At 38.8% G+C, this 13462-nt stretch overlaps 1 protein-coding gene across 1 annotated transcript in view; it reads left to right on the top strand.

The window, feature by feature from the left end:
* The window catches only part of Arhgap32 (Rho GTPase activating protein 32), a 216330-nt gene that overhangs the window by 80276 nt on the left and 122592 nt on the right, over positions 1-13462 (top strand).

The raw sequence follows: 13462 nt of genomic DNA on the forward strand, positions 1-13462 counted from the left end.
GCGATAGTAATATAAGAGACTCTCTCTCTCTCTCTCTCATCTCTCTCTCTCCTCTCTCTCTCTCTCTCTCTCATCTCTCTCTCTCCTCTCTCTCTCTCTCTATCTCTATCTCTATCTCTATCTCTATCTCTCCTCTCTCTCTCTCTCTCTCTCTCTCTCTCTCTCTCTCTCTATCTCTATCTCTATCTCTCCTCTCTCTCTCTCTCTCTCATCTCTCTCTCTCCTCTCTCTCTCTATCTCTCCTCTCTCTCTCTCTCTCTCTCTCTCTCTCTCTCTCTCTCTCTCTCTATCTCTATCTCTCTCTCTCCTCTCTCTCTCTCTCTCTCTCTCATCTCTCTCTCCTCTCTCTCTCTCTCCTCTCTCTCTCTATCTCTCTCTCTATCTCTCCTCTCTCTCTATCTCTCTCTCTCTATCTCTCTCTCTCTCTATCTCTATCTCTATCTCTATCTCTATCTCTATCTCTATCTCTATCTCTATCTCTATCTATCTACAATAAGCCAGAAGTGGTGGTAAGGGTCTGACCCAGGATAGGATAGTGACAGATTGTAATAGCCCTTGGTTTGAAAATTACTTTCATTGCAACCTTATATGAGAAGGAAAACCTCCCTTCTTAAAATTTGATAGCCTGGGAAGCATACACAGTAGCTAGTGACTATATGTGACTCTGGGAATACTAGCCATTCAAATGACTTTATAAACTATGCTTTACCTTGTAATTTTAGGTTAAGTTGCTTTCAGAAGACCAAGTCTGTCACAAAACTAAGTTACCAAAGCATATTAGTGTTCAGTAATAGAAGGTGAAGTATGTCCAACCAAGCCTTTTTCTGCTAGGCATATATTTCTGCTCAAATCAATTATAATGTTAGTAAATTCTACTTTGGGTCATACTGAATTAATACTTGATTAAGTTATTTGTGAGCATTGTGTCCTGTAGATGGTGCCGTGTATATACCTCATAGGGAGGGTCCAAGGCATCATTTTTCAAACTCAGTAGAATCTGAACGTTATTGGTTACACATAACCATTCATGAAGAGGGAAGGAACATAATCTGCTTAGTTTTCTTTAGATCAAATAGCGAAATTTATCTCAACTCTTCAAACAACTGTTTTCCCTAAATGTAATTAAGCCAGTTTGTGTTTTTTGGGTGAATTTCTGGGCTGCTGCAGTCAATCATAATTGAGTTTTCTCCATTGATAATCAGGTTTCCTTGTTCAGCTAACAGATGAGCTACTTAGATAAGCTACTTAAGTTACAGTTCTGTAATTTTGTGAAGAAATTATAGATAGTGTTGTATCTCTTCTACAGGGTATTTTGTTCTTGATTTTTCCCAGAGATTTTCCTCCTGTAAGTTGAAAATGTAGGCTGCATAGCTTAGTAATAGGATTTGTTTTTAGTTCACCATGTAATATTTTGCTATCTAATTTGATTCAAAAATAATTGTCACTATTCTGTTCCCTTACTGTTTGACACTCACAATTCACTTTTCTTAGTTTTTAAATTTTATTATTATTACTGTGTGTGTGTGTGTTTGTGCGAGTGTGCTATGTGTATAGTATACATGCCAAAAGGTGTGTGCAAGTCAGACTGTGTATGGAAGTTGGTTCTTTCTTCTACCTGTGTATGGGTCCCAGGGATTAATCTAAGGTTGTAAGGTTTTCATAGTTGGGCAGCAAGTGCCCTTACCTGCTGAGTCATTTTGCCAGTCCCCATTATGAGATTTTTATGTGACTTTTTGTTTCTTTCTTCCATAATTTGACTGAATGACTCTTGAGTTATTAACTCTGTAGATGACTTTCCAAAGCCTTCTGGAGATAAAGTTATTCTTTTTCTCAGTATTCCTGTTTATTCTTTTATAGTAGTCCTGATCACAGTTGATTGCAGTCACACTGATAACATATCTGCTTCTATTCTTTTGAGGAAGGGTAGGGATCACATTCATTTTAAAAGAGGATACAACTATGACTTTCACAAAAATACAGGTTGAACACATCAAGATAGATTTAACTCAATTAAGAAATCTGTTAAGGGTTGTATTAGTTAGAAGAACAGACTGTTAAAACAAATATATAATAAAAGGGAATTTATTAGAAGGGTTTCCACAATTCTGTCTATGTAGTACAGTGTGCTGTCTTCATATTGGAGAGGCTGAGAACTGATGGTTACTCATTTCACAAGGCTAGGTACTTAGTTGCCCATCCCAGTTTGGCCTGGAAGGTTTGGGAGATTGCTAGAGAGTTACTGGCCTTCAATCCAAGTTGGAAATTCAGGTGTCAGTGAAGAATGGCAGGGGCAGTAGCAGAGGGGGTACATGAACTCCTGAATTGGTTAGATGTACTTGCCAGTGAAACATGCAAAAAGCAAAAGCTTGTCTCTTGGACCCCCTTACATCTGCGCCACCACTGGAAGGCCCCACCCACCTTTGGGATGGGTTTTCCACATCAGTTATTCTGATCAAGAGAAAACTTCACAGGTTTGCCCAGAGGGTCACCTTCTGTTGATTTCAGATCTCATCAAATCAACATGTTAGCTATCAGATGTTTAACTGCTCTCGAAATCCAAAGCATCTTCATTCACAGACCTGTAATACTAGAACACATGCAACTGGATGCAGTTTGTTCCATTCTAGTGGACACGATTTGTATCTCTTTTGACCTGAGACTATTTGAAGTATTTTCAGTTTTCTGTAAATTGACTTTTATCTTTACCAAGTTTAATAAAAAACAAACCAAAAATCCAGTACCATTACTAATTCAGGTAATTTCTAGAGGCAGCAGCATTCCATTGAAAGGATACTTAGTAATTTGTTTGCCCATTATTGTCTTTCATAATTCTTCCTTATAGTTTAATACCTTCCAATAAATCTGTGTTGAATTTGTGACTAGAAAGACAGCATTAGCTTTTTTGTAGTGCTCCATTCATTCTGTATTTGAGTACATGCAATGTGCACACAGAATTACTAAATTCAGTCTTTAGAATGCCAACTATGTTTTCTAAGTACATGTGGAAATCACTTTTTTGTCTTTTGGCTTTTTTGTTTGTTTGTTTGTTTTTTGAGACAGGGCCTCTCTGTGTAGCTCATTCTGTCTTAGAACTTGATCTGTAGACCAAACTGGCCTCAAACCACCTGCCTCTGCCTCCCGTGTGCTGGGATTAAAGGTATGTGTTACCACACCCATCTGGAAATTACTTCTTATATCACATGTATCAGTTCCTTGTTATAATCTTAATTTTCTCATGTGTAAGTTCCTTGAGGGCGTGCTATAAATCATTCTATTAAAAACATCACCTTCAATAAATACTGAATTCCTGAATTGAAAAGGTGTACTGGGAATGTGGGATGTGTAGTTTAGTTGATAAGTAATTGGTCTGGCATGTGCCAGATCCTGAGCTTGATTCTCAGGATCACATAAAACCTAGGTATAGAGATTCACACTTGTAATCCCAGAATTTCCAAGGTATCGACAAAAGGATCAGAAGTTCAAGATCATTTCAGCTGGATAGCAAGTTTGAGGCCAGCACCATGTTAAAAAAAAACAAAATGGTGGCTGGAGAGCTGGCTCAGTGGCTAGGAGTACTTGTTCTTCCAAAGGATCTGAGTTTGGTTCCCAGAACCCACATAGTGGTTCAAAACCACCGATAACTCCAGTTATGTACATGCATAGGCATACATAAAGGCAAAACACTCATACACTCAAAAATAAAGAAATCTAAAACGTTAAACAGGAAGAAAAGCAAAATACAGGGATGAAATTTGAGCCAGCATTTTACTAAGCTTTCTCTAGAAATTCATGTTAATTTCACAAACTGACTAAAAATGAAGTTTGCACTGTTTTCTCTTAATAACTACTCAAGTGAAACATTTTGAGAAAAATTTATTAAGAGAAACTTTTCTAAATCTTTCTTTAAAGCAGTTCCACTTAATTAGTTTTTGAGTTAATGTAAAAATTAATGAGCTTAAATGTTGATTTTTATGGTATAATGAGAAAGTTAGCTTTTCATCAACATTTAAAGAGATACAGAACTTTATGAACTGTTAAGTTCAAACGATTTTAACTACTTTATTTATTTATCATGTGTACAATCTTCTGCCTGCATTCCAGCAGAGGGCACCAGATCTCATTGATGGTGGTTGTCAGCCACCATGTGGTTGCCGGGAATTGATCTCAGGACCTCTGGAAGAACAGTCAGCGCTCCTAACCTCTGAGCCATCGCTCCAACCCTCAAACTATTTTATATAGAGATATTTTTAAAATCCAAGCAAAAGTAAACCCCTATTAGTGTTCTGCTTCTGATATGATTAGCTACTCTTCACAGATTGCTAAATAAAATCATTATTTCAAAAAATCCAGTCCTGAAGCTGGGGAGATGTTTCTCCTGGTAAAGCACTTGCCACACAATCATGAGGATCTGAGTTTGGATCCTCAGGTAAACATCTGGGTGCAGTCACGCGTGCTTGTACTCCCAGTTGCTGGGGCCTGTGCAGCTGGGGCCTGGGTCCTGGGAACGTGACTGGGAGCACAGGAAAGAAGGCCCTAAGACAGACACCAGGGATGGAAGTCTGGACTTAGTGAGCTGTGTGCTTCAGTGGAGATGCACCAGTAGCCCTGATTGTATCATAGCATTGTATCATAGCAAGGTAACCAAAGAGGGGTTTGGCCAGTTAAATCTCAGTAAAGAGGAAGCTGCAGTGGGAGCTTTTTGCACATACTGGTTTTAGCCAAAGGCCCGCCGTTCCTGCACATTCATACTCTGACCAGAGGAAGGCCTTTCCATGCCTTTGAGCCTGAGGATTGGCATCCTAGAACTGGCCACATTCATGTCAACAATACACGTTCACCCAGAACTTCATCTGCTCTTCACACCCAGCACATGGAGGCAGAAAAAGTAGGATTCCTGTGGTTTGATGGATGGGTGAGCTCTGGGTTCAGTGAGAGATTTGTCTTTAAGAAGGTAAGGTGGAAAGCAGCTGAGGAAGGTCCTTGATATTATCCTCTGGCCTCTACACATGTGTGTGTACAAGTGTACCCGCACACATGTGTACATACACATATATGTAACCCTTTTAACAAAATGAAAACTCTAACCTAGACACTGCCTGTAGTCTCAGCAGCGAGGAGACTGAATTGGGAAGTTTGCTTGAGTCTGGGATTTTGGGGTCAGCCCAACAACACAGTAAAACCCTACCTTACTTAAAACAGCATAGAACCAGTGAAATAAACAAAAAAGAAATCTAATAAAGAAATGCAGAACTTTTCTAAATTACTAAAAATGAATTATTTGTAATGAACATTGAGGTTTTTTAGTAATTGCATATTAGAGTTTTTTAAAACTAACACAAAATGTAAGACTGTGTGTGTGTGTGTGTGTGTGTGTGTGTGTGTGTGTGTGTGTGTGTGTGTGGTTTTTTTGGGCTATTTTTGGATTAAAATCACCTTGCCCATCACACTTGTGTTCCTCCATTCATTTTGGTACCATCACGTTAGGATTTTGTTATTTGGTTTATGTTCAGTATTAGAAATACCCAAACCAAACAATATGTGTCGTGTGTATGTGTGTAAGCATTGGTATTTTAAAAACATAATGATTCTGTGCACTTGTGAATAGAATGCTGCTGTGTAATTTAATAGTGTAGCTTGCAGCATGCCAAGCCGCAGTGTGCATTGATGAGCATGCTGTTTTAATGGTTTGTGTTAGGAACATTTTTTCACTTCAGTTTACTTTTCAGTCATTAAAATTGGTATGTGGTCAGCACTCAGCTGAAAATGCAGGTCAGTTCATGTTGGAGCAAATAAAATATTGGAAACAAAATAAATGGCCAGTCTATAAATACCCCTGTTAACAGCTATATCCCCGAAAACAAGATAAAATTTCATTTTCCAGAATATCACAGTTCTAACAGGCAGTGTTTAGTATTGCCAACCCTGCATGCATGATCACTTAAGGACACATAGCATACACTCCCACAAGCTTACTCAGCTATTCATAAAGGTTATACTTTTCAAGAGTGTGTCCATCCCACTGTACATGCTGGTGTCCACAGCCCCATGCTTTTCTTTGCTTGTGACCTCCTAGTTCTTCACTGTCACACAGTGCACCTGGCCTTGGCCCTTTCTCTTACCCCTAAGAGCATTCATTCCTCCACTTAAAATGTGTTGAGCATCATGAACTTGCAAGAGCCTTCCCTTTTCCAATTTTATGGTTTATGTTACCCAATTGGCTTTATTTTATCATCCATGTCCAAAACCTTGAATTGTTATGAATCAGATAATTTAAAGTCTTTCCTTAACTACTTGATTCACTTTGACTCTTACATAATTCTCAAGTGTGCTGAGCATTAGCTCACACCTTGGACTAAAACCATCTATACCATCACACTTGTTTCTCCATCATTTTTGGTATCATTGCATTAGGATTTTGATATTTTTATGTTTAGTATTAGAAATAAAAAATGAGTTATAACAATAAGATGACAAGTGTGTATGCTGCCTGTGTGCCTATATCTGTGTGTGCTCCTTTGCCTAAAAAGTGCTCTTTCCCAGATCATTGCAAGGCTTGCTTTCTCATTGTAAGCATTCAGATGTTACCATCTTAGCTAAAAATCAGTAACCCTGCACTCCCCTCTGCGAGTATATGTATGTGTGTTTGTTTGGGTTTTTGGAGACAGGGTTTCTTTGTGTAGCCCTAGCTATTCTGGAACCAGCTCTGTAGACCAGGCTGGCCTTGAACTCTTGGAAATCTGCCTGCTTCTACTTCCCCAGTGCTATAATTTTAAAGGTGTTTAAAGTGACTTCCCCTCTGTTTCTTAGTCTCCTTTAGTTTTCTGTTTACTACTTGCAAACACTGAAAATGTATGTGTTTTCTTCCCCATTGCAATGTGAGCTGTGTGAATAGAACCTTTAATTATGGCTAGTTACTGCTTTCTTTTTCTGTGCCAGGCATAGTAAGTTTTCAGTAAACGTTTGTTCTCTAAATGTAACTGCCATTCTTTATACAAACAAAATACCCTTTTTCCTTAAAACACTGAACTTCTTAATCTTTTTAAACATTATATAGGTTAGTTTTTGTCAGCTTGACTTGAACTAGGTCTGTGGGAAGTCACTCTGTAAGAGGATACCTCAATTAATGAGTTGTCTTAATCAGGTGGCCTTTGGGTGTATCTGTGGGCCATTTTCTTAGTTGCTCATTGATACATGAGGACCCAGCTCACTGTGGGAGGTGCTATACCTAGGCAGGTGTGCTTGGGCTCTGTCAGAAAGATCAAGCCAGAGGAAAAAAGCCAGCAAGCCACGTTCCTCCTGGTTCCTGCTTGAGCTTCTGCCTTGACTTCCCTTGGTGATAAACTGTAACCTGTAAGAAGAAATAAACTCTTTCCTTCCCTAGTTGGTTTTTACCACAACAGACAGTGAACTAGAACAGACATTAATATACATTTTCTTCATCGTTTTCTGCCTTCCCCCCTTTTCTTTGTACTTGGGCCATTTTCCATTGTATCACTTACCTTTCCTCGCAGAGCAAACTTGGATAGAAGAGCTGGATTGTTCCTTTAGAGTAATTTTGATGAAGAGGTAATTTCAGAGTGTGTGTGCGTGTGTTAGTGGATCTAACGTGTAATATGTAATTTATTGTAGACTTAATCGCTATTATTTTTACTAGAATTGAAGAAAAATAACTTACCTTAAAAAAGTATCTTGGGATGGGAAGATGGCTTAGTGGGTAAATTGCTTGCAGCTCAAGCATGCAGACGTGAGGTCAGATATCCAGGATTCATTCACTTCAATGCCCGATGTGCTGCTCCTTCACTAGCATGGGATAAAGATAGGCAGAAGAGTTGGCATTTGGAGTCTTGATGTCAAGTCTGTCTAGCAGTGTTCTCCAGGTTCAGTGAGAAGAGACCCTGTCTCAAGAAAAGCAAAGTGGAGAGCAGTTCCAGATGTCGCCTCAGCTTTACCTCTGACTACACACATGCATACACACAGGCGAGAGCATGATAATGGCCCTGCATACTTGTATGCACACATCCCCACTCAGATAAAGCACTTGTAAAGGTAATAGTATACTGTTGTTAGATTTTCCTAGAACCTTTTATAAAATGCACTATAAGATTATGTGTATTATTGGGATCAAGCATAATCTGAAGAAGCAGAATTATGCTAAACAACTAGGGCAGTGGAGTGATGTGAAAAGAGACGGAAAAGATGAAGCTCAGTTATAGAAAAGTTTGCTAATATGTAAATGTGCCAATTTAGGTTGATTAACCAGCTGTTGCCTAGCAGAGGAGTTGTGATAATTATACTAATGGTGCTTGCTAATAATTTTCCCAAATTGTTTTAAACGTTGCCTTTGAATAATTTCCCCTGCTGTTAATTGGTTCTCTGAGATGTTTCTAGTGGAAGTGAACCTTAAGGCAACTCTTCTGCCGCAGAACAGCTTGTTTCACCCTGGTTTACAGGTATCATGGTTACGCTTTTGCTCTGGTCTTCTCACCCTTTTGTTTTTAGAAGTAGATAATTGAACTGAAGCAGCAATATATTTTGCTTGAGGTTGTTTGTATGGTTTATAAATTCTTCAAGGACTGGAACTGCCTTCAGCCTTCTTTGATTCCAGTTTCTGTGGTATCCAGACATTAGAATATAGATACATGTGTTACCATTATTTATTTTACAAAGCCCTAAATAGTCCGCCCTCTCTCTCTCTCTCTCTCCCTCTCTCCCTCTCTTTCTCCCTCTCTCCCTCTCTCTCTCCCTCTCTCCCTCTCTCTCTCCCTCTCTCCCTCTCTCCCTCTCTCCCTCCCTCCCTCCCGGTTTTTCTGACAGCCTCAGAATTCACTATGAACACCAGACTGACCTCAATTCTGAGGTCCTCCTTCCTCTGCCTCCTGGGTGCTGGGATTAAAGGTGTGCAGCATTGTCTGGTTAGATTTTCATGTTAATGAACTTGCTAGTTAGTTCTTGTTAGTAAACATGCTAGTCATTATTAAATATGATGCAGCTCAGTAATGCCAAACAGACCTTTAGGAGAGAACTATAGGCAACATTTAGAGACAGTGTTTGTATCTGTTATTAATTGTGACTTTTTGAGGGGAGACTTTAACATGAACTCATGATATTCAAACTTTAAAAAAGTCTGTTTCTTTCCTTCAGACTGTATGGGGATAAAATTGTGAAGTCTCTTGAACAGTGAAAAAATTGTTACTGTTGTGTTGTTTGTTTTTTAAAATACGTATATTTTATGTCCAAGTTTTTTTGAAAATATTCAGAAAGGTATTGAGTTAATCTTTTTGTGACATATTTACACTTTAAGGGTGCATCATTTTAATAATGGTGTCACTTACCATAATATACTCTAGGTTTAATATGTTTATTTTTCTAAAGTATTGAAATGATTATTAGATTTTTTTCCTCATTATCTAATGTTCCTCATTATCTTTGTCAGAAATGGGACAGTATTTCCAAAGACATCTGTAGTCACGCCATTTCAGAGATACCTTACATATGTTCCTGTTGTATTTCTTTTCTTCTTTTTTTTTTATAAAGGAAAACATTTAGTTGTTGTGGTTTGCTTACAGTTCAGACGTTTAGTGCATTATTATCATTGTGGGAAGCAAGGCAGTGTGCAGGCAGACATGCTGCTACAGAAGGAGCTGAGAATCCTGTTGTCTTTTCTTGTTAGCATAAATTTTATATTAAACTCCCATTCATCTAGTTGATTATATAGATACACATAGTGTTTTGTGTGATTTTGGGGGGATGTTTTTCCTTTTGGGTACACTGAATTAGTTACTTTGTTGCTGTGATAGACACTATAACTAAAAGTGTCATGTGGAAGAAGAGTCGGCTTTGCCTGTTCTGGAGACTGAGTCCATAGTGACAAGGAAGGCAGCTAGAACAGGAAGCTGACTGATCACATTTCATCACACGAGAAACAGAGTGTGAAGTGACCCATTTCTTTAGCACTGCCCCCTAAAGGTTCTATAATCTCCCTACTTCCTCCAATTTGGGGCCACACATTTAAATGCCCAAATGTATGGGATCGTTCAAACCACTAGAGGGTAGTCTTGCTATGTAGCCCAGTCTGCTCTTTATCTCACGATCCTTCTGTCTCAGCTTCCTAGATCCTGGGAACACGGAAGGCATGTGCCCCCGTGTTACTTAGGGTTACTATTGCTGTGATCAAACACCACGATGAAAAGCAGCTTGTGGAGGAGAGGGTCTCTTTCACTCAGTTCCCTGTAACTGTTCATCACCAAAGCAAGTCAGGGTAGGAACTCAAACCAGGAATCTGGAGTCAGGAGCTGATGCAGAGTCCATGGAGGGCTGCTACTTACTACTGCTTTGCTCATCAAGGTTTGCTCAACCTGCTTTCTTATAGAACCCAGGGTCACCAGCCCAGGGATGGGCCCTCCCTATTCATCACTGAGTGGGAAAATGCTCTACGGCTTGGCTCCAGCCCAGTCTTATGGAGCTTGTTCAAGCTGACACAAAATTAGCTAGCACAATTCCTATGGTTGGTTATATAGGTGCAGTTCTGTCCCATAAAGACAACTCATAATTTTGTTTACTGTTTTTCAACAATTCAAGATGTAAAAGATTTTCTCCTTTATCACCCTATTTTAGGCAGAAATTTTAAAAAATCATTATTTTAAAAAATAATTTTTTAAAGGCTGTGCTTTCCTTCAAGTGTTAAATATAAGAAATAAAGATGATGCAACAAACTGAATCTTAAGAGAATAAAGACAGAAAATGGCAACATGTGACCGTATTTTCTAATTTATTTTCAGACGGTTTTATCACAAGCTTAGGGGCTGAAAAGAGTAGTCATTTATTATTTCTCATTCTGTGAGTTGGGCAATGCTTTCTGCCTTGGGTCTCATAACACAGAGAATAGCATACACTGGGCTGAGCGCTCACATGGAGATACTGTGCTGCAGTCAGCTTCCTGCCTCCTTCAGGTGCTGAACAGCAGTTCCGGGTGGTCCCAAGTGTGAGGCCCATGCTTCCTTCCTGCCTGTCAGTGAAGAACCTATCCCCACTCTTTTAAGTGACCGGAATTGCTCTCACGTGGCCCTTTCGGCCTTCAAAGCGACCCGTAGTCTTCAACTTTCTTTTCTGTTACTAGCTTGAGAGAATCTGATTTGGGATTGCTGTCCCAGATAAATCTGGTGTTTTAAGACTCACTGACCTGAGCCTTTAATTTCATCTACAGAGTCACTTTACTGAAATACGTAGTTAGATGAAGTAATGGAGAAGTAGGAGAGGGCTTGTTTTATAATTTTACCTACAGCAGTGTTAGATATTTTCTTTGCCTTTTATGTATCACATTTGCAATATGTGTTAATATTAGTTGATGAAAATAGAGATAGTGCAAACATTTTAATTTGTCAATATTCATGCAACGAATTTCTTGGGGTAATTCATATATTCTGTATGTTGCAATTGTTAACACAAAAACAGTACTACGGGGTCAGACAGATGGCTCAGCAGTGCTCTTCCAGAGGACTCAAATTTGATTCCCAGCACCATACAGTGTCTCAAAACTGTCTGTAATTCCAGTTTCATGGGATTCTAGGCTTCTGGCCTCCGAGGGTACTGTATTAACCTGCACATAAACCCACATATACATACATATGATTAAAGACAATAAAGGTGAATCTCTAATAATAAAAAAGATTTTAAAAAGGGTACTAAACTTATTTGATTATTTTATAATATTCCATAAGTAGAATATAGTTCTTTAGTTAATAGAGCCCTAAAATTGTTTCATATTTTTTACTTTAGTGAATAACTTTATGATGAGTTTTTCCTTTCCTTTTTATTCTTAAAATAGAGAATTGCTGACTAATGGATATGGAGATCCCCAAATTACTTGCCAATTTAATTAAAATATCGTTACTAACACTGCAGACTGCTGTTCTTTCTTGGCTTCAGTGGAGCAGCTGGATCAGATTTCTTTCAGTTCTGTAATATGTTAAACACTTTCCATGTACTGCATTTTTCTCCTTTGTCTTTGTTCAAAAGTTTGAAGGGACCAAGGGGGTTATATATGATCAAATCCCCATTGCATTCATGTATAAAATCTCAAAGATAAAAAATTTTAAAGTCTGTAATCCTTGTTAGTGTCTTAATAAACATCAACATGGAGTTTACGGCATTTTAAAGAAGATTCACACCTAGAGATAATACAGAGGGCTTGAGGTTGTGCTGGGGTAGTGGCTGTAGAAGTATCTGGCTTTCATGTCTGTTTTAGAATGTAGTACATTGCATTACTGCTGAATGAAGTTGCAGTAACCAGGCAACATTGCCAACTACTTTATTTGCATGCGTGATCACCGAAATTGGTTACTTGAAAGTCCCTTCTGTTATCTGCACCAGTGGGATGATGGTAGAGTAATTTTAGGGCAGTAAATACAGATAGAACAAAACATGTCTTCCTATTTGTTTTCATGTTTTCCAAAACAAAGTATGTTTTAGTAGTATGGGTCAATTGTTCCTTATTGTTTTATTGGTTCAGACTGTAGAGCAGCAAATGCTTGTCTTGTTGTGGATGTGTAATTCTAAAGACCGCTGACTTTTTCCTGGAAGGAATACCTTTGACTTATGTGTTAGATTTTTTGGCCTCAGTTCTTGTTACATGAGTTCTTGTTGCACAAGGTATGCTCCCAACCCCCATCCTTACACAATAGAACCTTTTTTGGGGGAGGAGGGCCGTTCGAGACAGGTTTTCTCTGTATTGTTTTGGAGCCTGTCCTGGACCTCGCTCTGTAGACCAGGCTGGTCTCGAACTCACAGAGATCTGCCTGCCTCTGCCTCTTGAGTTCTGGGATTAAAGGCGTGCACCACCTATAGAACTTTTAACAGGAACTGAGGGCTTTAAATTTGATTCTCAGGGAACTTGGCATTCGTCTCAGTTTGTTTTTGTAGCTCATTGAAATTGTTCACCTTTAGCATCTGGTGTCACTTTCCCCTTCCTTTGTCCTTGTCTATACATTTGATAAATGTTTTTATATATCATTCGTAAAACGTGTTCAGAAAGGAACGAAGGCCCTGTGACAACAGCTGCCTGCTTCCTGTTACACACTTTCGTGCAGTGATTGACACTTACTTTACATTCAGTATTTAATCTGTTCTCAGTTCAGCTGTGGTCTTGTAGAACTCATTTGAAAACCTCATCAACAGGTAGTTCACCGAAGACTTTAGTTCTAGGACAGCCTTTCCATGACTTCTGCATTTGTCAGTCCTGTCATCAGAGCTGTGTGTAAACATAGACACATCATCACATACACCGCGGACATGATTCCTATTTCATAGTAGTGACTACTTCTTTCACAGAAGTCCTTGGATTTTTAGTGACATTAATAGTCGCTTGTCTGCGCTAATCTTCCACTTTCATTTCAAAATTAAATTGTATTTATTGTTACTGTGTGTATGTTTGTGTGTGCTGTGTATGTGAGATCAAGCACGTGTG

Source organism: Mesocricetus auratus, unplaced genomic scaffold (assembly GCF_017639785.1).
Source record: "Mesocricetus auratus isolate SY011 unplaced genomic scaffold, BCM_Maur_2.0 Super-Scaffold_100022, whole genome shotgun sequence".
In the NCBI taxonomy this organism is placed as follows: Eukaryota; Metazoa; Chordata; class Mammalia; order Rodentia; family Cricetidae; genus Mesocricetus; species Mesocricetus auratus.